The sequence below is a fragment of the Musca autumnalis genome, unplaced genomic scaffold, assembly GCF_047663935.1.
Source record: "Musca autumnalis isolate F117 unplaced genomic scaffold, ASM4766393v1 scaffold_2, whole genome shotgun sequence".
Classification (NCBI taxonomy): domain Eukaryota; kingdom Metazoa; phylum Arthropoda; class Insecta; order Diptera; family Muscidae; genus Musca; species Musca autumnalis.
The window spans coordinates 80,727,724-80,751,407 of NW_027411755.1; the positions used below are offsets into that span (position 1 = coordinate 80,727,724).

A 23,684-nucleotide genomic window follows, 5' to 3' on the forward strand; every position below is an offset into this window, starting at 1 on the left:
ATGCCAACAACACGCGGTGTTCCCAAGCGGTCCCCCATCTAAGTACTAACCGCGCCCGACGCTGCTTAATTTCGGTGATCGGACGAGAACCGATGTACTCAGCGTGGTATGGTCGTTGGCGAAGAAACATAGTTTATTTTGCTTCATATGGCCATTGATTTCATTGCTTGTGTGTTTAAAACAATTTCGTTTACTTATTGCACACAAACACACAAACGAACAAGAAGTTTTATTTTCGTTTTATAAAGGAAAATGTTGACTGTTTCCTTTAGTTATTAGTGAACATAACCAGTATGTATTAATTTGGCATCAAAAAATCTAACAAAAATTGTAGTTTTTTTAATAAATGCTAAAATTTATTAAATATTGCTAAAAATAAATGTATTTTGGGAAAATTTGGCTCCTTAAATTACCTTTTTTTGGAAATATAGACAATTTTTTTAAAGAATTTTACAATAAAAATTCTTGTTTTTTAATAAATGTTAAAATTTCTTAAATATTGTTAAAAATAAATGCATTTTGCGAAAATTTGCCTCCTTAAATTACGTTTTTTGAGAAACGAAACAAATTTATAAAGAATTTTACTTTTGTTTTACAAAGGAAATCATAGACTATTGTATCTAGTTACGTACAACTGAGCATAATCAATAGCGAATGTTTTACATTTACCTTAAAATAATAGGCAGTTGAGTTTTTTATTTTGGCTCTATTTCGGTTAAAAATGAAGATATCGACTTCATTCTTTTTTTATTTAATAGAGAAAAATAAAAAAGAAAATAAAATAAAATAAAAAAATTTTGGACAATGCCAACAACACGCGGTGTTCCCAAGCGGTCCCCCATCTAAGTACTAACCGCGCCCGACGCTGCTTAATTTCGGTGATCGGACGAGAACCGATGTACTCAGCGTGGTATGGTCGTTGGCGAAGAAACATAGTTTATTTTGCTTCATATGGCCATTGATTTCATTGCTTGTGTGTTTAAAACAATTTCGTTTACTTATTGCACACAAACACACAAACGAACAAGAAGTTTTATTTTCGTTTTATAAAGGAAAATGTTGACTGTTTCCTTTAGTTATTAGTGAACATAACCAGTATGTATTAATTTGGCATCAAAAAATCTAACAAAAATTGTAGTTTTTTTAATAAATGCTAAAATTTATTAAATATTGCTAAAAATAAATGTATTTTGGGAAAATTTGGCTCCTTAAATTACCTTTTTTTGGAAATATAGACAATTTTTTTAAAGAATTTTACAATAAAAATTCTTGTTTTTTAATAAATGTTAAAATTTCTTAAATATTGTTAAAAATAAATGCATTTTGCGAAAATTTGCCTCCTTAAATTACGTTTTTTGAGAAACGAAACAAATTTATAAAGAATTTTACTTTTGTTTTACAAAGGAAATCATAGACTATTGTATCTAGTTACGTACAACTGAGCATAATCAATAGCGAATGTTTTACATTTACCTTAAAATAATAGGCAGTTGAGTTTTTTATTTTGGCTCTATTTCGGTTAAAAATGAAGATATCGACTTCATTCTTTTTTTATTTAATAGAGAAAAATAAAAAAGAAAATAAAATAAAATAAAAAAATTTTGGACAATGCCAACAACACGCGGTGTTCCCAAGCGGTCCCCCATCTAAGTACTAACCGCGCCCGACGCTGCTTAATTTCGGTGATCGGACGAGAACCGATGTACTCAGCGTGGTATGGTCGTTGGCGAAGAAACATAGTTTATTTTGCTTCATATGGCCATTGATTTCATTGCTTGTGTGTTTAAAACAATTTCGTTTACTTATTGCACACAAACACACAAACGAACAAGAAGTTTTATTTTCGTTTTATAAAGGAAAATGTTGACTGTTTCCTTTAGTTATTAGTGAACATAACCAGTATGTATTAATTTGGCATCAAAAAATCTAACAAAAATTGTAGTTTTTTTAATAAATGCTAAAATTTATTAAATATTGCTAAAAATAAATGTATTTTGGGAAAATTTGGCTCCTTAAATTACCTTTTTTTGGAAATATAGACAATTTTTTTAAAGAATTTTACAATAAAAATTCTTGTTTTTTAATAAATGTTAAAATTTCTTAAATATTGTTAAAAATAAATGCATTTTGCGAAAATTTGCCTCCTTAAATTACGTTTTTTGAGAAACGAAACAAATTTATAAAGAATTTTACTTTTGTTTTACAAAGGAAATCATAGACTATTGTATCTAGTTACGTACAACTGAGCATAATCAATAGCGAATGTTTTACATTTACCTTAAAATAATAGGCAGTTGAGTTTTTTATTTTGGCTCTATTTCGGTTAAAAATGAAGATATCGACTTCATTCTTTTTTTATTTAATAGAGAAAAATAAAAAAGAAAATAAAATAAAATAAAAAAATTTTGGACAATGCCAACAACACGCGGTGTTCCCAAGCGGTCCCCCATCTAAGTACTAACCGCGCCCGACGCTGCTTAATTTCGGTGATCGGACGAGAACCGATGTACTCAGCGTGGTATGGTCGTTGGCGAAGAAACATAGTTTATTTTGCTTCATATGGCCATTGATTTCATTGCTTGTGTGTTTAAAACAATTTCGTTTACTTATTGCACACAAACACACAAACGAACAAGAAGTTTTATTTTCGTTTTATAAAGGAAAATGTTGACTGTTTCCTTTAGTTATTAGTGAACATAACCAGTATGTATTAATTTGGCATCAAAAAATCTAACAAAAATTGTAGTTTTTTTAATAAATGCTAAAATTTATTAAATATTGCTAAAAATAAATGTATTTTGGGAAAATTTGGCTCCTTAAATTACCTTTTTTTGGAAATATAGACAATTTTTTTAAAGAATTTTACAATAAAAATTCTTGTTTTTTAATAAATGTTAAAATTTCTTAAATATTGTTAAAAATAAATGCATTTTGCGAAAATTTGCCTCCTTAAATTACGTTTTTTGAGAAACGAAACAAATTTATAAAGAATTTTACTTTTGTTTTACAAAGGAAATCATAGACTATTGTATCTAGTTACGTACAACTGAGCATAATCAATAGCGAATGTTTTACATTTACCTTAAAATAATAGGCAGTTGAGTTTTTTATTTTGGCTCTATTTCGGTTAAAAATGAAGATATCGACTTCATTCTTTTTTTATTTAATAGAGAAAAATAAAAAAGAAAATAAAATAAAATAAAAAAATTTTGGACAATGCCAACAACACGCGGTGTTCCCAAGCGGTCCCCCATCTAAGTACTAACCGCGCCCGACGCTGCTTAATTTCGGTGATCGGACGAGAACCGATGTACTCAGCGTGGTATGGTCGTTGGCGAAGAAACATAGTTTATTTTGCTTCATATGGCCATTGATTTCATTGCTTGTGTGTTTAAAACAATTTCGTTTACTTATTGCACACAAACACACAAACGAACAAGAAGTTTTATTTTCGTTTTATAAAGGAAAATGTTGACTGTTTCCTTTAGTTATTAGTGAACATAACCAGTATGTATTAATTTGGCATCAAAAAATCTAACAAAAATTGTAGTTTTTTTAATAAATGCTAAAATTTATTAAATATTGCTAAAAATAAATGTATTTTGGGAAAATTTGGCTCCTTAAATTACCTTTTTTTGGAAATATAGACAATTTTTTTAAAGAATTTTACAATAAAAATTCTTGTTTTTTAATAAATGTTAAAATTTCTTAAATATTGTTAAAAATAAATGCATTTTGCGAAAATTTGCCTCCTTAAATTACGTTTTTTGAGAAACGAAACAAATTTATAAAGAATTTTACTTTTGTTTTACAAAGGAAATCATAGACTATTGTATCTAGTTACGTACAACTGAGCATAATCAATAGCGAATGTTTTACATTTACCTTAAAATAATAGGCAGTTGAGTTTTTTATTTTGGCTCTATTTCGGTTAAAAATGAAGATATCGACTTCATTCTTTTTTTATTTAATAGAGAAAAATAAAAAAGAAAATAAAATAAAATAAAAAAATTTTGGACAATGCCAACAACACGCGGTGTTCCCAAGCGGTCCCCCATCTAAGTACTAACCGCGCCCGACGCTGCTTAATTTCGGTGATCGGACGAGAACCGATGTACTCAGCGTGGTATGGTCGTTGGCGAAGAAACATAGTTTATTTTGCTTCATATGGCCATTGATTTCATTGCTTGTGTGTTTAAAACAATTTCGTTTACTTATTGCACACAAACACACAAACGAACAAGAAGTTTTATTTTCGTTTTATAAAGGAAAATGTTGACTGTTTCCTTTAGTTATTAGTGAACATAACCAGTATGTATTAATTTGGCATCAAAAAATCTAACAAAAATTGTAGTTTTTTTAATAAATGCTAAAATTTATTAAATATTGCTAAAAATAAATGTATTTTGGGAAAATTTGGCTCCTTAAATTACCTTTTTTTGGAAATATAGACAATTTTTTTAAAGAATTTTACAATAAAAATTCTTGTTTTTTAATAAATGTTAAAATTTCTTAAATATTGTTAAAAATAAATGCATTTTGCGAAAATTTGCCTCCTTAAATTACGTTTTTTGAGAAACGAAACAAATTTATAAAGAATTTTACTTTTGTTTTACAAAGGAAATCATAGACTATTGTATCTAGTTACGTACAACTGAGCATAATCAATAGCGAATGTTTTACATTTACCTTAAAATAATAGGCAGTTGAGTTTTTTATTTTGGCTCTATTTCGGTTAAAAATGAAGATATCGACTTCATTCTTTTTTTATTTAATAGAGAAAAATAAAAAAGAAAATAAAATAAAATAAAAAAATTTTGGACAATGCCAACAACACGCGGTGTTCCCAAGCGGTCCCCCATCTAAGTACTAACCGCGCCCGACGCTGCTTAATTTCGGTGATCGGACGAGAACCGATGTACTCAGCGTGGTATGGTCGTTGGCGAAGAAACATAGTTTATTTTGCTTCATATGGCCATTGATTTCATTGCTTGTGTGTTTAAAACAATTTCGTTTACTTATTGCACACAAACACACAAACGAACAAGAAGTTTTATTTTCGTTTTATAAAGGAAAATGTTGACTGTTTCCTTTAGTTATTAGTGAACATAACCAGTATGTATTAATTTGGCATCAAAAAATCTAACAAAAATTGTAGTTTTTTTAATAAATGCTAAAATTTATTAAATATTGCTAAAAATAAATGTATTTTGGGAAAATTTGGCTCCTTAAATTACCTTTTTTTGGAAATATAGACAATTTTTTTAAAGAATTTTACAATAAAAATTCTTGTTTTTTAATAAATGTTAAAATTTCTTAAATATTGTTAAAAATAAATGCATTTTGCGAAAATTTGCCTCCTTAAATTACGTTTTTTGAGAAACGAAACAAATTTATAAAGAATTTTACTTTTGTTTTACAAAGGAAATCATAGACTATTGTATCTAGTTACGTACAACTGAGCATAATCAATAGCGAATGTTTTACATTTACCTTAAAATAATAGGCAGTTGAGTTTTTTATTTTGGCTCTATTTCGGTTAAAAATGAAGATATCGACTTCATTCTTTTTTTATTTAATAGAGAAAAATAAAAAAGAAAATAAAATAAAATAAAAAAATTTTGGACAATGCCAACAACACGCGGTGTTCCCAAGCGGTCCCCCATCTAAGTACTAACCGCGCCCGACGCTGCTTAATTTCGGTGATCGGACGAGAACCGATGTACTCAGCGTGGTATGGTCGTTGGCGAAGAAACATAGTTTATTTTGCTTCATATGGCCATTGATTTCATTGCTTGTGTGTTTAAAACAATTTCGTTTACTTATTGCACACAAACACACAAACGAACAAGAAGTTTTATTTTCGTTTTATAAAGGAAAATGTTGACTGTTTCCTTTAGTTATTAGTGAACATAACCAGTATGTATTAATTTGGCATCAAAAAATCTAACAAAAATTGTAGTTTTTTTAATAAATGCTAAAATTTATTAAATATTGCTAAAAATAAATGTATTTTGGGAAAATTTGGCTCCTTAAATTACCTTTTTTTGGAAATATAGACAATTTTTTTAAAGAATTTTACAATAAAAATTCTTGTTTTTTAATAAATGTTAAAATTTCTTAAATATTGTTAAAAATAAATGCATTTTGCGAAAATTTGCCTCCTTAAATTACGTTTTTTGAGAAACGAAACAAATTTATAAAGAATTTTACTTTTGTTTTACAAAGGAAATCATAGACTATTGTATCTAGTTACGTACAACTGAGCATAATCAATAGCGAATGTTTTACATTTACCTTAAAATAATAGGCAGTTGAGTTTTTTATTTTGGCTCTATTTCGGTTAAAAATGAAGATATCGACTTCATTCTTTTTTTATTTAATAGAGAAAAATAAAAAAGAAAATAAAATAAAATAAAAAAATTTTGGACAATGCCAACAACACGCGGTGTTCCCAAGCGGTCCCCCATCTAAGTACTAACCGCGCCCGACGCTGCTTAATTTCGGTGATCGGACGAGAACCGATGTACTCAGCGTGGTATGGTCGTTGGCGAAGAAACATAGTTTATTTTGCTTCATATGGCCATTGATTTCATTGCTTGTGTGTTTAAAACAATTTCGTTTACTTATTGCACACAAACACACAAACGAACAAGAAGTTTTATTTTCGTTTTATAAAGGAAAATGTTGACTGTTTCCTTTAGTTATTAGTGAACATAACCAGTATGTATTAATTTGGCATCAAAAAATCTAACAAAAATTGTAGTTTTTTTAATAAATGCTAAAATTTATTAAATATTGCTAAAAATAAATGTATTTTGGGAAAATTTGGCTCCTTAAATTACCTTTTTTTGGAAATATAGACAATTTTTTTAAAGAATTTTACAATAAAAATTCTTGTTTTTTAATAAATGTTAAAATTTCTTAAATATTGTTAAAAATAAATGCATTTTGCGAAAATTTGCCTCCTTAAATTACGTTTTTTGAGAAACGAAACAAATTTATAAAGAATTTTACTTTTGTTTTACAAAGGAAATCATAGACTATTGTATCTAGTTACGTACAACTGAGCATAATCAATAGCGAATGTTTTACATTTACCTTAAAATAATAGGCAGTTGAGTTTTTTATTTTGGCTCTATTTCGGTTAAAAATGAAGATATCGACTTCATTCTTTTTTTATTTAATAGAGAAAAATAAAAAAGAAAATAAAATAAAATAAAAAAATTTTGGACAATGCCAACAACACGCGGTGTTCCCAAGCGGTCCCCCATCTAAGTACTAACCGCGCCCGACGCTGCTTAATTTCGGTGATCGGACGAGAACCGATGTACTCAGCGTGGTATGGTCGTTGGCGAAGAAACATAGTTTATTTTGCTTCATATGGCCATTGATTTCATTGCTTGTGTGTTTAAAACAATTTCGTTTACTTATTGCACACAAACACACAAACGAACAAGAAGTTTTATTTTCGTTTTATAAAGGAAAATGTTGACTGTTTCCTTTAGTTATTAGTGAACATAACCAGTATGTATTAATTTGGCATCAAAAAATCTAACAAAAATTGTAGTTTTTTTAATAAATGCTAAAATTTATTAAATATTGCTAAAAATAAATGTATTTTGGGAAAATTTGGCTCCTTAAATTACCTTTTTTTGGAAATATAGACAATTTTTTTAAAGAATTTTACAATAAAAATTCTTGTTTTTTAATAAATGTTAAAATTTCTTAAATATTGTTAAAAATAAATGCATTTTGCGAAAATTTGCCTCCTTAAATTACGTTTTTTGAGAAACGAAACAAATTTATAAAGAATTTTACTTTTGTTTTACAAAGGAAATCATAGACTATTGTATCTAGTTACGTACAACTGAGCATAATCAATAGCGAATGTTTTACATTTACCTTAAAATAATAGGCAGTTGAGTTTTTTATTTTGGCTCTATTTCGGTTAAAAATGAAGATATCGACTTCATTCTTTTTTTATTTAATAGAGAAAAATAAAAAAGAAAATAAAATAAAATAAAAAAATTTTGGACAATGCCAACAACACGCGGTGTTCCCAAGCGGTCCCCCATCTAAGTACTAACCGCGCCCGACGCTGCTTAATTTCGGTGATCGGACGAGAACCGATGTACTCAGCGTGGTATGGTCGTTGGCGAAGAAACATAGTTTATTTTGCTTCATATGGCCATTGATTTCATTGCTTGTGTGTTTAAAACAATTTCGTTTACTTATTGCACACAAACACACAAACGAACAAGAAGTTTTATTTTCGTTTTATAAAGGAAAATGTTGACTGTTTCCTTTAGTTATTAGTGAACATAACCAGTATGTATTAATTTGGCATCAAAAAATCTAACAAAAATTGTAGTTTTTTTAATAAATGCTAAAATTTATTAAATATTGCTAAAAATAAATGTATTTTGGGAAAATTTGGCTCCTTAAATTACCTTTTTTTGGAAATATAGACAATTTTTTTAAAGAATTTTACAATAAAAATTCTTGTTTTTTAATAAATGTTAAAATTTCTTAAATATTGTTAAAAATAAATGCATTTTGCGAAAATTTGCCTCCTTAAATTACGTTTTTTGAGAAACGAAACAAATTTATAAAGAATTTTACTTTTGTTTTACAAAGGAAATCATAGACTATTGTATCTAGTTACGTACAACTGAGCATAATCAATAGCGAATGTTTTACATTTACCTTAAAATAATAGGCAGTTGAGTTTTTTATTTTGGCTCTATTTCGGTTAAAAATGAAGATATCGACTTCATTCTTTTTTTATTTAATAGAGAAAAATAAAAAAGAAAATAAAATAAAATAAAAAAATTTTGGACAATGCCAACAACACGCGGTGTTCCCAAGCGGTCCCCCATCTAAGTACTAACCGCGCCCGACGCTGCTTAATTTCGGTGATCGGACGAGAACCGATGTACTCAGCGTGGTATGGTCGTTGGCGAAGAAACATAGTTTATTTTGCTTCATATGGCCATTGATTTCATTGCTTGTGTGTTTAAAACAATTTCGTTTACTTATTGCACACAAACACACAAACGAACAAGAAGTTTTATTTTCGTTTTATAAAGGAAAATGTTGACTGTTTCCTTTAGTTATTAGTGAACATAACCAGTATGTATTAATTTGGCATCAAAAAATCTAACAAAAATTGTAGTTTTTTTAATAAATGCTAAAATTTATTAAATATTGCTAAAAATAAATGTATTTTGGGAAAATTTGGCTCCTTAAATTACCTTTTTTTGGAAATATAGACAATTTTTTTAAAGAATTTTACAATAAAAATTCTTGTTTTTTAATAAATGTTAAAATTTCTTAAATATTGTTAAAAATAAATGCATTTTGCGAAAATTTGCCTCCTTAAATTACGTTTTTTGAGAAACGAAACAAATTTATAAAGAATTTTACTTTTGTTTTACAAAGGAAATCATAGACTATTGTATCTAGTTACGTACAACTGAGCATAATCAATAGCGAATGTTTTACATTTACCTTAAAATAATAGGCAGTTGAGTTTTTTATTTTGGCTCTATTTCGGTTAAAAATGAAGATATCGACTTCATTCTTTTTTTATTTAATAGAGAAAAATAAAAAAGAAAATAAAATAAAATAAAAAAATTTTGGACAATGCCAACAACACGCGGTGTTCCCAAGCGGTCCCCCATCTAAGTACTAACCGCGCCCGACGCTGCTTAATTTCGGTGATCGGACGAGAACCGATGTACTCAGCGTGGTATGGTCGTTGGCGAAGAAACATAGTTTATTTTGCTTCATATGGCCATTGATTTCATTGCTTGTGTGTTTAAAACAATTTCGTTTACTTATTGCACACAAACACACAAACGAACAAGAAGTTTTATTTTCGTTTTATAAAGGAAAATGTTGACTGTTTCCTTTAGTTATTAGTGAACATAACCAGTATGTATTAATTTGGCATCAAAAAATCTAACAAAAATTGTAGTTTTTTTAATAAATGCTAAAATTTATTAAATATTGCTAAAAATAAATGTATTTTGGGAAAATTTGGCTCCTTAAATTACCTTTTTTTGGAAATATAGACAATTTTTTTAAAGAATTTTACAATAAAAATTCTTGTTTTTTAATAAATGTTAAAATTTCTTAAATATTGTTAAAAATAAATGCATTTTGCGAAAATTTGCCTCCTTAAATTACGTTTTTTGAGAAACGAAACAAATTTATAAAGAATTTTACTTTTGTTTTACAAAGGAAATCATAGACTATTGTATCTAGTTACGTACAACTGAGCATAATCAATAGCGAATGTTTTACATTTACCTTAAAATAATAGGCAGTTGAGTTTTTTATTTTGGCTCTATTTCGGTTAAAAATGAAGATATCGACTTCATTCTTTTTTTATTTAATAGAGAAAAATAAAAAAGAAAATAAAATAAAATAAAAAAATTTTGGACAATGCCAACAACACGCGGTGTTCCCAAGCGGTCCCCCATCTAAGTACTAACCGCGCCCGACGCTGCTTAATTTCGGTGATCGGACGAGAACCGATGTACTCAGCGTGGTATGGTCGTTGGCGAAGAAACATAGTTTATTTTGCTTCATATGGCCATTGATTTCATTGCTTGTGTGTTTAAAACAATTTCGTTTACTTATTGCACACAAACACACAAACGAACAAGAAGTTTTATTTTCGTTTTATAAAGGAAAATGTTGACTGTTTCCTTTAGTTATTAGTGAACATAACCAGTATGTATTAATTTGGCATCAAAAAATCTAACAAAAATTGTAGTTTTTTTAATAAATGCTAAAATTTATTAAATATTGCTAAAAATAAATGTATTTTGGGAAAATTTGGCTCCTTAAATTACCTTTTTTTGGAAATATAGACAATTTTTTTAAAGAATTTTACAATAAAAATTCTTGTTTTTTAATAAATGTTAAAATTTCTTAAATATTGTTAAAAATAAATGCATTTTGCGAAAATTTGCCTCCTTAAATTACGTTTTTTGAGAAACGAAACAAATTTATAAAGAATTTTACTTTTGTTTTACAAAGGAAATCATAGACTATTGTATCTAGTTACGTACAACTGAGCATAATCAATAGCGAATGTTTTACATTTACCTTAAAATAATAGGCAGTTGAGTTTTTTATTTTGGCTCTATTTCGGTTAAAAATGAAGATATCGACTTCATTCTTTTTTTATTTAATAGAGAAAAATAAAAAAGAAAATAAAATAAAATAAAAAAATTTTGGACAATGCCAACAACACGCGGTGTTCCCAAGCGGTCCCCCATCTAAGTACTAACCGCGCCCGACGCTGCTTAATTTCGGTGATCGGACGAGAACCGATGTACTCAGCGTGGTATGGTCGTTGGCGAAGAAACATAGTTTATTTTGCTTCATATGGCCATTGATTTCATTGCTTGTGTGTTTAAAACAATTTCGTTTACTTATTGCACACAAACACACAAACGAACAAGAAGTTTTATTTTCGTTTTATAAAGGAAAATGTTGACTGTTTCCTTTAGTTATTAGTGAACATAACCAGTATGTATTAATTTGGCATCAAAAAATCTAACAAAAATTGTAGTTTTTTTAATAAATGCTAAAATTTATTAAATATTGCTAAAAATAAATGTATTTTGGGAAAATTTGGCTCCTTAAATTACCTTTTTTTGGAAATATAGACAATTTTTTTAAAGAATTTTACAATAAAAATTCTTGTTTTTTAATAAATGTTAAAATTTCTTAAATATTGTTAAAAATAAATGCATTTTGCGAAAATTTGCCTCCTTAAATTACGTTTTTTGAGAAACGAAACAAATTTATAAAGAATTTTACTTTTGTTTTACAAAGGAAATCATAGACTATTGTATCTAGTTACGTACAACTGAGCATAATCAATAGCGAATGTTTTACATTTACCTTAAAATAATAGGCAGTTGAGTTTTTTATTTTGGCTCTATTTCGGTTAAAAATGAAGATATCGACTTCATTCTTTTTTTATTTAATAGAGAAAAATAAAAAAGAAAATAAAATAAAATAAAAAAATTTTGGACAATGCCAACAACACGCGGTGTTCCCAAGCGGTCCCCCATCTAAGTACTAACCGCGCCCGACGCTGCTTAATTTCGGTGATCGGACGAGAACCGATGTACTCAGCGTGGTATGGTCGTTGGCGAAGAAACATAGTTTATTTTGCTTCATATGGCCATTGATTTCATTGCTTGTGTGTTTAAAACAATTTCGTTTACTTATTGCACACAAACACACAAACGAACAAGAAGTTTTATTTTCGTTTTATAAAGGAAAATGTTGACTGTTTCCTTTAGTTATTAGTGAACATAACCAGTATGTATTAATTTGGCATCAAAAAATCTAACAAAAATTGTAGTTTTTTTAATAAATGCTAAAATTTATTAAATATTGCTAAAAATAAATGTATTTTGGGAAAATTTGGCTCCTTAAATTACCTTTTTTTGGAAATATAGACAATTTTTTTAAAGAATTTTACAATAAAAATTCTTGTTTTTTAATAAATGTTAAAATTTCTTAAATATTGTTAAAAATAAATGCATTTTGCGAAAATTTGCCTCCTTAAATTACGTTTTTTGAGAAACGAAACAAATTTATAAAGAATTTTACTTTTGTTTTACAAAGGAAATCATAGACTATTGTATCTAGTTACGTACAACTGAGCATAATCAATAGCGAATGTTTTACATTTACCTTAAAATAATAGGCAGTTGAGTTTTTTATTTTGGCTCTATTTCGGTTAAAAATGAAGATATCGACTTCATTCTTTTTTTATTTAATAGAGAAAAATAAAAAAGAAAATAAAATAAAATAAAAAAATTTTGGACAATGCCAACAACACGCGGTGTTCCCAAGCGGTCCCCCATCTAAGTACTAACCGCGCCCGACGCTGCTTAATTTCGGTGATCGGACGAGAACCGATGTACTCAGCGTGGTATGGTCGTTGGCGAAGAAACATAGTTTATTTTGCTTCATATGGCCATTGATTTCATTGCTTGTGTGTTTAAAACAATTTCGTTTACTTATTGCACACAAACACACAAACGAACAAGAAGTTTTATTTTCGTTTTATAAAGGAAAATGTTGACTGTTTCCTTTAGTTATTAGTGAACATAACCAGTATGTATTAATTTGGCATCAAAAAATCTAACAAAAATTGTAGTTTTTTTAATAAATGCTAAAATTTATTAAATATTGCTAAAAATAAATGTATTTTGGGAAAATTTGGCTCCTTAAATTACCTTTTTTTGGAAATATAGACAATTTTTTTAAAGAATTTTACAATAAAAATTCTTGTTTTTTAATAAATGTTAAAATTTCTTAAATATTGTTAAAAATAAATGCATTTTGCGAAAATTTGCCTCCTTAAATTACGTTTTTTGAGAAACGAAACAAATTTATAAAGAATTTTACTTTTGTTTTACAAAGGAAATCATAGACTATTGTATCTAGTTACGTACAACTGAGCATAATCAATAGCGAATGTTTTACATTTACCTTAAAATAATAGGCAGTTGAGTTTTTTATTTTGGCTCTATTTCGGTTAAAAATGAAGATATCGACTTCATTCTTTTTTTATTTAATAGAGAAAAATAAAAAAGAAAATAAAATAAAATAAAAAAATTTTGGACAATGCCAACAACACGCGGTGTTCCCAAGCGGTCCCCCATCTAAGTACTAACCGCGCCCGACGCTGCTTAATTTCGGTGATCGGACGAGAACCGATGTACTCAGCGTGGTATGGTCGTTGGCGAAGAAACATAGTTTATTTTGCTTCATATGGCCATTGATTTCATTGCTTGTGTGTTTAAAACAATTTCGTTTACTTATTGCACACAAACACACAAACGAACAAGAAGTTTTATTTTCGTTTTATAAAGGAAAATGTTGACTGTTTCCTTTAGTTATTAGTGAACATAACCAGTATGTATTAATTTGGCATCAAAAAATCTAACAAAAATTGTAGTTTTTTTAATAAATGCTAAAATTTATTAAATATTGCTAAAAATAAATGTATTTTGGGAAAATTTGGCTCCTTAAATTACCTTTTTTTGGAAATATAGACAATTTTTTTAAAGAATTTTACAATAAAAATTCTTGTTTTTTAATAAATGTTAAAATTTCTTAAATATTGTTAAAAATAAATGCATTTTGCGAAAATTTGCCTCCTTAAATTACGTTTTTTGAGAAACGAAACAAATTTATAAAGAATTTTACTTTTGTTTTACAAAGGAAATCATAGACTATTGTATCTAGTTACGTACAACTGAGCATAATCAATAGCGAATGTTTTACATTTACCTTAAAATAATAGGCAGTTGAGTTTTTTATTTTGGCTCTATTTCGGTTAAAAATGAAGATATCGACTTCATTCTTTTTTTATTTAATAGAGAAAAATAAAAAAGAAAATAAAATAAAATAAAAAAATTTTGGACAATGCCAACAACACGCGGTGTTCCCAAGCGGTCCCCCATCTAAGTACTAACCGCGCCCGACGCTGCTTAATTTCGGTGATCGGACGAGAACCGATGTACTCAGCGTGGTATGGTCGTTGGCGAAGAAACATAGTTTATTTTGCTTCATATGGCCATTGATTTCATTGCTTGTGTGTTTAAAACAATTTCGTTTACTTATTGCACACAAACACACAAACGAACAAGAAGTTTTATTTTCGTTTTATAAAGGAAAATGTTGACTGTTTCCTTTAGTTATTAGTGAACATAACCAGTATGTATTAATTTGGCATCAAAAAATCTAACAAAAATTGTAGTTTTTTTAATAAATGCTAAAATTTATTAAATATTGCTAAAAATAAATGTATTTTGGGAAAATTTGGCTCCTTAAATTACCTTTTTTTGGAAATATAGACAATTTTTTTAAAGAATTTTACAATAAAAATTCTTGTTTTTTAATAAATGTTAAAATTTCTTAAATATTGTTAAAAATAAATGCATTTTGCGAAAATTTGCCTCCTTAAATTACGTTTTTTGAGAAACGAAACAAATTTATAAAGAATTTTACTTTTGTTTTACAAAGGAAATCATAGACTATTGTATCTAGTTACGTACAACTGAGCATAATCAATAGCGAATGTTTTACATTTACCTTAAAATAATAGGCAGTTGAGTTTTTTATTTTGGCTCTATTTCGGTTAAAAATGAAGATATCGACTTCATTCTTTTTTTATTTAATAGAGAAAAATAAAAAAGAAAATAAAATAAAATAAAAAAATTTTGGACAATGCCAACAACACGCGGTGTTCCCAAGCGGTCCCCCATCTAAGTACTAACCGCGCCCGACGCTGCTTAATTTCGGTGATCGGACGAGAACCGATGTACTCAGCGTGGTATGGTCGTTGGCGAAGAAACATAGTTTATTTTGCTTCATATGGCCATTGATTTCATTGCTTGTGTGTTTAAAACAATTTCGTTTACTTATTGCACACAAACACACAAACGAACAAGAAGTTTTATTTTCGTTTTATAAAGGAAAATGTTGACTGTTTCCTTTAGTTATTAGTGAACATAACCAGTATGTATTAATTTGGCATCAAAAAATCTAACAAAAATTGTAGTTTTTTTAATAAATGCTAAAATTTATTAAATATTGCTAAAAATAAATGTATTTTGGGAAAATTTGGCTCCTTAAATTACCTTTTTTTGGAAATATAGACAATTTTTTTAAAGAATTTTACAATAAAAATTCTTGTTTTTTAATAAATGTTAAAATTTCTTAAATATTGTTAAAAATAAATGCATTTTGCGAAAATTTGCCTCCTTAAATTACGTTTTTTGAGAAACGAAACAAATTTATAAAGAATTTTACTTTTGTTTTACAAAGGAAATCATAGACTATTGTATCTAGTTACGTACAACTGAGCATAATCAATAGCGAATGTTTTACATTTACCTTAAAATAATAGGCAGTTGAGTTTTTTATTTTGGCTCTATTTCGGTTAAAAATGAAGATATCGACTTCATTCTTTTTTTATTTAATAGAGAAAAATAAAAAAGAAAATAAAATAAAATAAAAAAATTTTGGACAATGCCAACAACACGCGGTGTTCCCAAGCGGTCCCCCATCTAAGTACTAACCGCGCCCGACGCTGCTTAATTTCGGTGATCGGACGAGAACCGATGTACTCAGCGTGGTATGGTCGTTGGCGAAGAAACATAGTTTATTTTGCTTCATATGGCCATTGATTTCATTGCTTGTGTGTTTAAAACAATTTCGTTTACTTATTGCACACAAACACACAAACGAACAAGAAGTTTTATTTTCGTTTTATAAAGGAAAATGTTGACTGTTTCCTTTAGTTATTAGTGAACATAACCAGTATGTATTAATTTGGCATCAAAAAATCTAACAAAAATTGTAGTTTTTTTAATAAATGCTAAAATTTATTAAATATTGCTAAAAATAAATGTATTTTGGGAAAATTTGGCTCCTTAAATTACCTTTTTTTGGAAATATAGACAATTTTTTTAAAGAATTTTACAATAAAAATTCTTGTTTTTTAATAAATGTTAAAATTTCTTAAATATTGTTAAAAATAAATGCATTTTGCGAAAATTTGCCTCCTTAAATTACGTTTTTTGAGAAACGAAACAAATTTATAAAGAATTTTACTTTTGTTTTACAAAGGAAATCATAGACTATTGTATCTAGTTACGTACAACTGAGCATAATCAATAGCGAATGTTTTACATTTACCTTAAAATAATAGGCAGTTGAGTTTTTTATTTTGGCTCTATTTCGGTTAAAAATGAAGATATCGACTTCATTCTTTTTTTATTTAATAGAGAAAAATAAAAAAGAAAATAAAATAAAATAAAAAAATTTTGGACAATGCCAACAACACGCGGTGTTCCCAAGCGGTCCCCCATCTAAGTACTAACCGCGCCCGACGCTGCTTAATTTCGGTGATCGGACGAGAACCGATGTACTCAGCGTGGTATGGTCGTTGGCGAAGAAACATAGTTTATTTTGCTTCATATGGCCATTGATTTCATTGCTTGTGTGTTTAAAACAATTTCGTTTACTTATTGCACACAAACACACAAACGAACAAGAAGTTTTATTTTCGTTTTATAAAGGAAAATGTTGACTGTTTCCTTTAGTTATTAGTGAACATAACCAGTATGTATTAATTTGGCATCAAAAAATCTAACAAAAATTGTAGTTTTTTTAATAAATGCTAAAATTTATTAAATATTGCTAAAAATAAATGTATTTTGGGAAAATTTGGCTCCTTAAATTACCTTTTTTTGGAAATATAGACAATTTTTTTAAAGAATTTTACAATAAAAATTCTTGTTTTTTAATAAATGTTAAAATTTCTTAAATATTGTTAAAAATAAATGCATTTTGCGAAAATTTGCCTCCTTAAATTACGTTTTTTGAGAAACGAAACAAATTTATAAAGAATTTTACTTTTGTTTTACAAAGGAAATCATAGACTATTGTATCTAGTTACGTACAACTGAGCATAATCAATAGCGAATGTTTTACATTTACCTTAAAATAATAGGCAGTTGAGTTTTTTATTTTGGCTCTATTTCGGTTAAAAATGAAGATATCGACTTCATTCTTTTTTTATTTAATAGAGAAAAATAAAAAAGAAAATAAAATAAAATAAAAAAATTTTGGACAATGCCAACAACACGCGGTGTTCCCAAGCGGTCCCCCATCTAAGTACTAACCGCGCCCGACGCTGCTTAATTTCGGTGATCGGACGAGAACCGATGTACTCAGCGTGGTATGGTCGTTGGCGAAGAAACATAGTTTATTTTGCTTCATATGGCCATTGATTTCATTGCTTGTGTGTTTAAAACAATTTCGTTTACTTATTGCACACAAACACACAAACGAACAAGAAGTTTTATTTTCGTTTTATAAAGGAAAATGTTGACTGTTTCCTTTAGTTATTAGTGAACATAACCAGTATGTATTAATTTGGCATCAAAAAATCTAACAAAAATTGTAGTTTTTTTAATAAATGCTAAAATTTATTAAATATTGCTAAAAATAAATGTATTTTGGGAAAATTTGGCTCCTTAAATTACCTTTTTTTGGAAATATAGACAATTTTTTTAAAGAATTTTACAATAAAAATTCTTGTTTTTTAATAAATGTTAAAATTTCTTAAATATTGTTAAAAATAAATGCATTTTGCGAAAATTTGCCTCCTTAAATTACGTTTTTTGAGAAACGAAACAAATTTATAAAGAATTTTACTTTTGTTTTACAAAGGAAATCATAGACTATTGTATCTAGTTACGTACAACTGAGCATAATCAATAGCGAATGTTTTACATTTACCTTAAAATAATAGGCAGTTGAGTTTTTTATTTTGGCTCTATTTCGGTTAAAAATGAAGATATCGACTTCATTCTTTTTTTATTTAATAGAGAAAAATAAAAAAGAAAATAAAATAAAATAAAAAAATTTTGGACAATGCCAACAACACGCGGTGTTCCCAAGCGGTCCCCCATCTAAGTACTAACCGCGCCCGACGCTGCTTAATTTCGGTGATCGGACGAGAACCGATGTACTCAGCGTGGTATGGTCGTTGGCGAAGAAACATAGTTTATTTTGCTTCATATGGCCATTGATTTCATTGCTTGTGTGTTTAAAACAATTTCGTTTACTTATTGCACACAAACACACAAACGAACAAGAAGTTTTATTTTCGTTTTATAAAGGAAAATGTTGACTGTTTCCTTTAGTTATTAGTGAACATAACCAGTATGTATTAATTTGGCATCAAAAAATCTAACAAAAATTGTAGTTTTTTTAATAAATGCTAAAATTTATTAAATATTGCTAAAAATAAATGTATTTTGGGAAAATTTGGCTCCTTAAATTACCTTTTTTTGGAAATATAGACAATTTTTTTAAAGAATTTTACAATAAAAATTCTTGTTTTTTAATAAATGTTAAAATTTCTTAAATATTGTTAAAAATAAATGCATTTTGCGAAAATTTGCCTCCTTAAATTACGTTTTTTGAGAAACGAAACAAATTTATAAAGAATTTTACTTTTGTTTTACAAAGGAAATCATAGACTATTGTATCTAGTTACGTACAACTGAGCATAATCAATAGCGAATGTTTTACATTTACCTTAAAATAATAGGCAGTTGAGTTTTTTATTTTGGCTCTATTTCGGTTAAAAATGAAGATATCGACTTCATTCTTTTTTTATTTAATAGAGAAAAATAAAAAAGAAAATAAAATAAAATAAAAAAATTTTGGACAATGCCAACAACACGCGGTGTTCCCAAGCGGTCCCCCATCTAAGTACTAACCGCGCCCGACGCTGCTTAATTTCGGTGATCGGACGAGAACCGATGTACTCAGCGTGGTATGGTCGTTGGCGAAGAAACATAGTTTATTTTGCTTCATATGGCCATTGATTTCATTGCTTGTGTGTTTAAAACAATTTCGTTTACTTATTGCACACAAACACACAAACGAACAAGAAGTTTTATTTTCGTTTTATAAAGGAAAATGTTGACTGTTTCCTTTAGTTATTAGTGAACATAACCAGTATGTATTAATTTGGCATCAAAAAATCTAACAAAAATTGTAGTTTTTTTAATAAATGCTAAAATTTATTAAATATTGCTAAAAATAAATGTATTTTGGGAAAATTTGGCTCCTTAAATTACCTTTTTTTGGAAATATAGACAATTTTTTTAAAGAATTTTACAATAAAAATTCTTGTTTTTTAATAAATGTTAAAATTTCTTAAATATTGTTAAAAATAAATGCATTTTGCGAAAATTTGCCTCCTTAAATTACGTTTTTTGAGAAACGAAACAAATTTATAAAGAATTTTACTTTTGTTTTACAAAGGAAATCATAGACTATTGTATCTAGTTACGTACAACTGAGCATAATCAATAGCGAATGTTTTACATTTACCTTAAAATAATAGGCAGTTGAGTTTTTTATTTTGGCTCTATTTCGGTTAAAAATGAAGATATCGACTTCATTCTTTTTTTATTTAATAGAGAAAAATAAAAAAGAAAATAAAATAAAATAAAAAAATTTTGGACAATGCCAACAACACGCGGTGTTCCCAAGCGGTCCCCCATCTAAGTACTAACCGCGCCCGACGCTGCTTAATTTCGGTGATCGGACGAGAACCGATGTACTCAGCGTGGTATGGTCGTTGGCGAAGAAACATAGTTTATTTTGCTTCATATGGCCATTGATTTCATTGCTTGTGTGTTTAAAACAATTTCGTTTACTTATTGCACACAAACACACAAACGAACAAGAAGTTTTATTTTCGTTTTATAAAGGAAAATGTTGACTGTTTCCTTTAGTTATTAGTGAACATAACCAGTATGTATTAATTTGGCATCAAAAAATCTAACAAAAATTGTAGTTTTTTTAATAAATGCTAAAATTTATTAAATATTGCTAAAAATAAATGTATTTTGGGAAAATTTGGCTCCTTAAATTACCTTTTTTTGGAAATATAGACAATTTTTTTAAAGAATTTTACAATAAAAATTCTTGTTTTTTAATAAATGTTAAAATTTCTTAAATATTGTTAAAAATAAATGCATTTTGCGAAAATTTGCCTCCTTAAATTACGTTTTTTGAGAAACGAAACAAATTTATAAAGAATTTTACTTTTGTTTTACAAAGGAAATCATAGACTATTGTATCTAGTTACGTACAACTGAGCATAATCAATAGCGAATGTTTTACATTTACCTTAAAATAATAGGCAGTTGAGTTTTTTATTTTGGCTCTATTTCGGTTAAAAATGAAGATATCGACTTCATTCTTTTTTTATTTAATAGAGAAAAATAAAAAAGAAAATAAAATAAAATAAAAAAATTTTGGACAATGCCAACAACACGCGGTGTTCCCAAGCGGTCCCCCATCTAAGTACTAACCGCGCCCGACGCTGCTTAATTTCGGTGATCGGACGAGAACCGATGTACTCAGCGTGGTATGGTCGTTGGCGAAGAAACATAGTTTATTTTGCTTCATATGGCCATTGATTTCATTGCTTGTGTGTTTAAAACAATTTCGTTTACTTATTGCACACAAACACACAAACGAACAAGAAGTTTTATTTTCGTTTTATAAAGGAAAATGTTGACTGTTTCCTTTAGTTATTAGTGAACATAACCAGTATGTATTAATTTGGCATCAAAAAATCTAACAAAAATTGTAGTTTTTTTAATAAATGCTAAAATTTATTAAATATTGCTAAAAATAAATGTATTTTGGGAAAATTTGGCTCCTTAAATTACCTTTTTTTGGAAATATAGACAATTTTTTTAAAGAATTTTACAATAAAAATTCTTGTTTTTTAATAAATGTTAAAATTTCTTAAATATTGTTAAAAATAAATGCATTTTGCGAAAATTTGCCTCCTTAAATTACGTTTTTTGAGAAACGAAACAAATTTATAAAGAATTTTACTTTTGTTTTACAAAGGAAATCATAGACTATTGTATCTAGTTACGTACAACTGAGCATAATCAATAGCGAATGTTTTACATTTACCTTAAAATAATAGGCAGTTGAGTTTTTTATTTTGGCTCTATTTCGGTTAAAAATGAAGATATCGACTTCATTCTTTTTTTATTTAATAGAGAAAAATAAAAAAGAAAATAAAATAAAATAAAAAAATTTTGGACAATGCCAACAACACGCGGTGTTCCCAAGCGGTCCCCCATCTAAGTACTAACCGCGCCCGACGCTGCTTAATTTCGGTGATCGGACGAGAACCGATGTACTCAGCGTGGTATGGTCGTTGGCGAAGAAACATAGTTTATTTTGCTTCATATGGCCATTGATTTCATTGCTTGTGTGTTTAAAACAATTTCGTTTACTTATTGCACACAAACACACAAACGAACAAGAAGTTTTATTTTCGTTTTATAAAGGAAAATGTTGACTGTTTCCTTTAGTTATTAGTGAACATAACCAGTATGTATTAATTTGGCATCAAAAAATCTAACAAAAATTGTAGTTTTTTTAATAAATGCTAAAATTTATTAAATATTGCTAAAAATAAATGTATTTTGGGAAAATTTGGCTCCTTAAATTACCTTTTTTTGGAAATATAGACAATTTTTTTAAAGAATTTTACAATAAAAATTCTTGTTTTTTAATAAATGTTAAAATTTCTTAAATATTGTTAAAAATAAATGCATTTTGCGAAAATTTGCCTCCTTAAATTACGTTTTTTGAGAAACGAAACAAATTTATAAAGAATTTTACTTTTGTTTTACAAAGGAAATCATAGACTATTGTATCTAGTTACGTACAACTGAGCATAATCAATAGCGAATGTTTTACATTTACCTTAAAATAATAGGCAGTTGAGTTTTTTATTTTGGCTCTATTTCGGTTAAAAATGAAGATATCGACTTCATTCTTTTTTTATTTAATAGAGAAAAATAAAAAAGAAAATAAAATAAAATAAAAAAATTTTGGACAATGCCAACAACACGCGGTGTTCCCAAGCGGTCCCCCATCTAAGTACTAACCGCGCCCGACGCTGCTTAATTTCGGTGATCGGACGAGAACCGATGTACTCAGCGTGGTATGGTCGTTGGCGAAGAAACATAGTTTATTTTGCTTCATATGGCCATTGATTTCATTGCTTGTGTGTTTAAAACAATTTCGTTTACTTATTGCACACAAACACACAAACGAACAAGAAGTTTTATTTTCGTTTTATAAAGGAAAATGTTGACTGTTTCCTTTAGTTATTAGTGAACATAACCAGTATGTATTAATTTGGCATCAAAAAATCTAACAAAAATTGTAGTTTTTTTAATAAATGCTAAAATTTATTAAATATTGCTAAAAATAAATGTATTTTGGGAAAATTTGGCTCCTTAAATTACCTTTTTTTGGAAATATAGACAATTTTTTTAAAGAATTTTACAATAAAAATTCTTGTTTTTTAATAAATGTTAAAATTTCTTAAATATTGTTAAAAATAAATGCATTTTGCGAAAATTTGCCTCCTTAAATTACGTTTTTTGAGAAACGAAACAAATTTATAAAGAATTTTACTTTTGTTTTACAAAGGAAATCATAGACTATTGTATCTAGTTACGTACAACTGAGCATAATCAATAGCGAATGTTTTACATTTACCTTAAAATAATAGGCAGTTGAGTTTTTTATTTTGGCTCTATTTCGGTTAAAAATGAAGATATCGACTTCATTCTTTTTTTATTTAATAGAGAAAAATAAAAAAGAAAATAAAATAAAATAAAAAAATTTTGGACAATGCCAACAACACGCGGTGTTCCCAAGCGGTCCCCCATCTAAGTACTAACCGCGCCCGACGCTGCTTAATTTCGGTGATCGGACGAGAACCGATGTACTCAGCGTGGTATGGTCGTTGGCGAAGAAACATAGTTTATTTTGCTTCATATGGCCATTGATTTCATTGCTTGTGTGTTTAAAACAATTTCGTTTACTTATTGCACACAAACACACAAACGAACAAGAAGTTTTATTTTCGTTTTATAAAGGAAAATGTTGACTGTTTCCTTTAGTTATTAGTGAACATAACCAGTATGTATTAATTTGGCATCAAAAAATCTAACAAAAATTGTAGTTTTTTTAATAAATGCTAAAATTTATTAAATATT

General features: G+C 28.0%; 30 non-coding genes across 30 annotated transcripts; all 30 read right to left on the reverse strand.

Annotated features, from left to right (window-relative positions):
• Position 1: 1 nt before the first annotated feature.
• LOC141395901 (5S ribosomal RNA) lies at positions 2–120 on the reverse strand. The gene has a single exon (XR_012411016.1). It is a non-coding gene; the product is annotated as a 5S ribosomal RNA (ribosomal RNA).
• A 685-nt stretch (positions 121–805) lies between these two features.
• On the reverse strand, positions 806–924 carry LOC141395902 (5S ribosomal RNA). Its single transcript, XR_012411017.1, has one exon. It is a non-coding gene; the product is annotated as a 5S ribosomal RNA (ribosomal RNA).
• A 685-nt stretch (positions 925–1,609) lies between these two features.
• LOC141395903 (5S ribosomal RNA) lies at positions 1,610–1,728 on the reverse strand. The gene has a single exon (XR_012411018.1). It is a non-coding gene; the product is annotated as a 5S ribosomal RNA (ribosomal RNA).
• A 685-nt stretch (positions 1,729–2,413) lies between these two features.
• Positions 2,414–2,532, reverse strand: LOC141395904 (5S ribosomal RNA). The gene has a single exon (XR_012411020.1). It is a non-coding gene; the product is annotated as a 5S ribosomal RNA (ribosomal RNA).
• A 685-nt stretch (positions 2,533–3,217) lies between these two features.
• On the reverse strand, positions 3,218–3,336 carry LOC141395905 (5S ribosomal RNA). The gene has a single exon (XR_012411021.1). It is a non-coding gene; the product is annotated as a 5S ribosomal RNA (ribosomal RNA).
• Positions 3,337–4,021: 685 nt separating this feature from the next.
• On the reverse strand, positions 4,022–4,140 carry LOC141395906 (5S ribosomal RNA). Its single transcript, XR_012411022.1, has one exon. It is a non-coding gene; the product is annotated as a 5S ribosomal RNA (ribosomal RNA).
• Positions 4,141–4,825: 685 nt separating this feature from the next.
• Positions 4,826–4,944, reverse strand: LOC141395907 (5S ribosomal RNA). The gene has a single exon (XR_012411023.1). It is a non-coding gene; the product is annotated as a 5S ribosomal RNA (ribosomal RNA).
• Positions 4,945–5,629: 685 nt separating this feature from the next.
• On the reverse strand, positions 5,630–5,748 carry LOC141395910 (5S ribosomal RNA). Its single transcript, XR_012411025.1, has one exon. It is a non-coding gene; the product is annotated as a 5S ribosomal RNA (ribosomal RNA).
• A 685-nt stretch (positions 5,749–6,433) lies between these two features.
• LOC141395911 (5S ribosomal RNA) lies at positions 6,434–6,552 on the reverse strand. The gene has a single exon (XR_012411026.1). It is a non-coding gene; the product is annotated as a 5S ribosomal RNA (ribosomal RNA).
• A 685-nt stretch (positions 6,553–7,237) lies between these two features.
• On the reverse strand, positions 7,238–7,356 carry LOC141395912 (5S ribosomal RNA). Its single transcript, XR_012411027.1, has one exon. It is a non-coding gene; the product is annotated as a 5S ribosomal RNA (ribosomal RNA).
• Positions 7,357–8,041: 685 nt separating this feature from the next.
• On the reverse strand, positions 8,042–8,160 carry LOC141395913 (5S ribosomal RNA). The gene has a single exon (XR_012411028.1). It is a non-coding gene; the product is annotated as a 5S ribosomal RNA (ribosomal RNA).
• A 685-nt stretch (positions 8,161–8,845) lies between these two features.
• Positions 8,846–8,964, reverse strand: LOC141395914 (5S ribosomal RNA). Its single transcript, XR_012411029.1, has one exon. It is a non-coding gene; the product is annotated as a 5S ribosomal RNA (ribosomal RNA).
• Positions 8,965–9,649: 685 nt separating this feature from the next.
• On the reverse strand, positions 9,650–9,768 carry LOC141395915 (5S ribosomal RNA). Its single transcript, XR_012411030.1, has one exon. It is a non-coding gene; the product is annotated as a 5S ribosomal RNA (ribosomal RNA).
• A 685-nt stretch (positions 9,769–10,453) lies between these two features.
• LOC141395916 (5S ribosomal RNA) lies at positions 10,454–10,572 on the reverse strand. Its single transcript, XR_012411031.1, has one exon. It is a non-coding gene; the product is annotated as a 5S ribosomal RNA (ribosomal RNA).
• Positions 10,573–11,257: 685 nt separating this feature from the next.
• Positions 11,258–11,376, reverse strand: LOC141395917 (5S ribosomal RNA). The gene has a single exon (XR_012411032.1). It is a non-coding gene; the product is annotated as a 5S ribosomal RNA (ribosomal RNA).
• Positions 11,377–12,061: 685 nt separating this feature from the next.
• On the reverse strand, positions 12,062–12,180 carry LOC141395918 (5S ribosomal RNA). Its single transcript, XR_012411033.1, has one exon. It is a non-coding gene; the product is annotated as a 5S ribosomal RNA (ribosomal RNA).
• A 685-nt stretch (positions 12,181–12,865) lies between these two features.
• On the reverse strand, positions 12,866–12,984 carry LOC141395919 (5S ribosomal RNA). Its single transcript, XR_012411034.1, has one exon. It is a non-coding gene; the product is annotated as a 5S ribosomal RNA (ribosomal RNA).
• Positions 12,985–13,669: 685 nt separating this feature from the next.
• Positions 13,670–13,788, reverse strand: LOC141395921 (5S ribosomal RNA). Its single transcript, XR_012411036.1, has one exon. It is a non-coding gene; the product is annotated as a 5S ribosomal RNA (ribosomal RNA).
• A 685-nt stretch (positions 13,789–14,473) lies between these two features.
• Positions 14,474–14,592, reverse strand: LOC141395922 (5S ribosomal RNA). The gene has a single exon (XR_012411037.1). It is a non-coding gene; the product is annotated as a 5S ribosomal RNA (ribosomal RNA).
• Positions 14,593–15,277: 685 nt separating this feature from the next.
• LOC141395923 (5S ribosomal RNA) lies at positions 15,278–15,396 on the reverse strand. The gene has a single exon (XR_012411038.1). It is a non-coding gene; the product is annotated as a 5S ribosomal RNA (ribosomal RNA).
• Positions 15,397–16,081: 685 nt separating this feature from the next.
• LOC141395924 (5S ribosomal RNA) lies at positions 16,082–16,200 on the reverse strand. The gene has a single exon (XR_012411039.1). It is a non-coding gene; the product is annotated as a 5S ribosomal RNA (ribosomal RNA).
• Positions 16,201–16,885: 685 nt separating this feature from the next.
• Positions 16,886–17,004, reverse strand: LOC141395925 (5S ribosomal RNA). The gene has a single exon (XR_012411040.1). It is a non-coding gene; the product is annotated as a 5S ribosomal RNA (ribosomal RNA).
• Positions 17,005–17,689: 685 nt separating this feature from the next.
• On the reverse strand, positions 17,690–17,808 carry LOC141395926 (5S ribosomal RNA). Its single transcript, XR_012411041.1, has one exon. It is a non-coding gene; the product is annotated as a 5S ribosomal RNA (ribosomal RNA).
• A 685-nt stretch (positions 17,809–18,493) lies between these two features.
• LOC141395927 (5S ribosomal RNA) lies at positions 18,494–18,612 on the reverse strand. Its single transcript, XR_012411042.1, has one exon. It is a non-coding gene; the product is annotated as a 5S ribosomal RNA (ribosomal RNA).
• Positions 18,613–19,297: 685 nt separating this feature from the next.
• Positions 19,298–19,416, reverse strand: LOC141395928 (5S ribosomal RNA). Its single transcript, XR_012411043.1, has one exon. It is a non-coding gene; the product is annotated as a 5S ribosomal RNA (ribosomal RNA).
• A 685-nt stretch (positions 19,417–20,101) lies between these two features.
• On the reverse strand, positions 20,102–20,220 carry LOC141395929 (5S ribosomal RNA). Its single transcript, XR_012411044.1, has one exon. It is a non-coding gene; the product is annotated as a 5S ribosomal RNA (ribosomal RNA).
• A 685-nt stretch (positions 20,221–20,905) lies between these two features.
• Positions 20,906–21,024, reverse strand: LOC141395930 (5S ribosomal RNA). The gene has a single exon (XR_012411045.1). It is a non-coding gene; the product is annotated as a 5S ribosomal RNA (ribosomal RNA).
• A 685-nt stretch (positions 21,025–21,709) lies between these two features.
• On the reverse strand, positions 21,710–21,828 carry LOC141395932 (5S ribosomal RNA). The gene has a single exon (XR_012411047.1). It is a non-coding gene; the product is annotated as a 5S ribosomal RNA (ribosomal RNA).
• A 685-nt stretch (positions 21,829–22,513) lies between these two features.
• Positions 22,514–22,632, reverse strand: LOC141395933 (5S ribosomal RNA). The gene has a single exon (XR_012411048.1). It is a non-coding gene; the product is annotated as a 5S ribosomal RNA (ribosomal RNA).
• Positions 22,633–23,317: 685 nt separating this feature from the next.
• LOC141395934 (5S ribosomal RNA) lies at positions 23,318–23,436 on the reverse strand. The gene has a single exon (XR_012411049.1). It is a non-coding gene; the product is annotated as a 5S ribosomal RNA (ribosomal RNA).
• Positions 23,437–23,684: the final 248 nt, after the last annotated feature.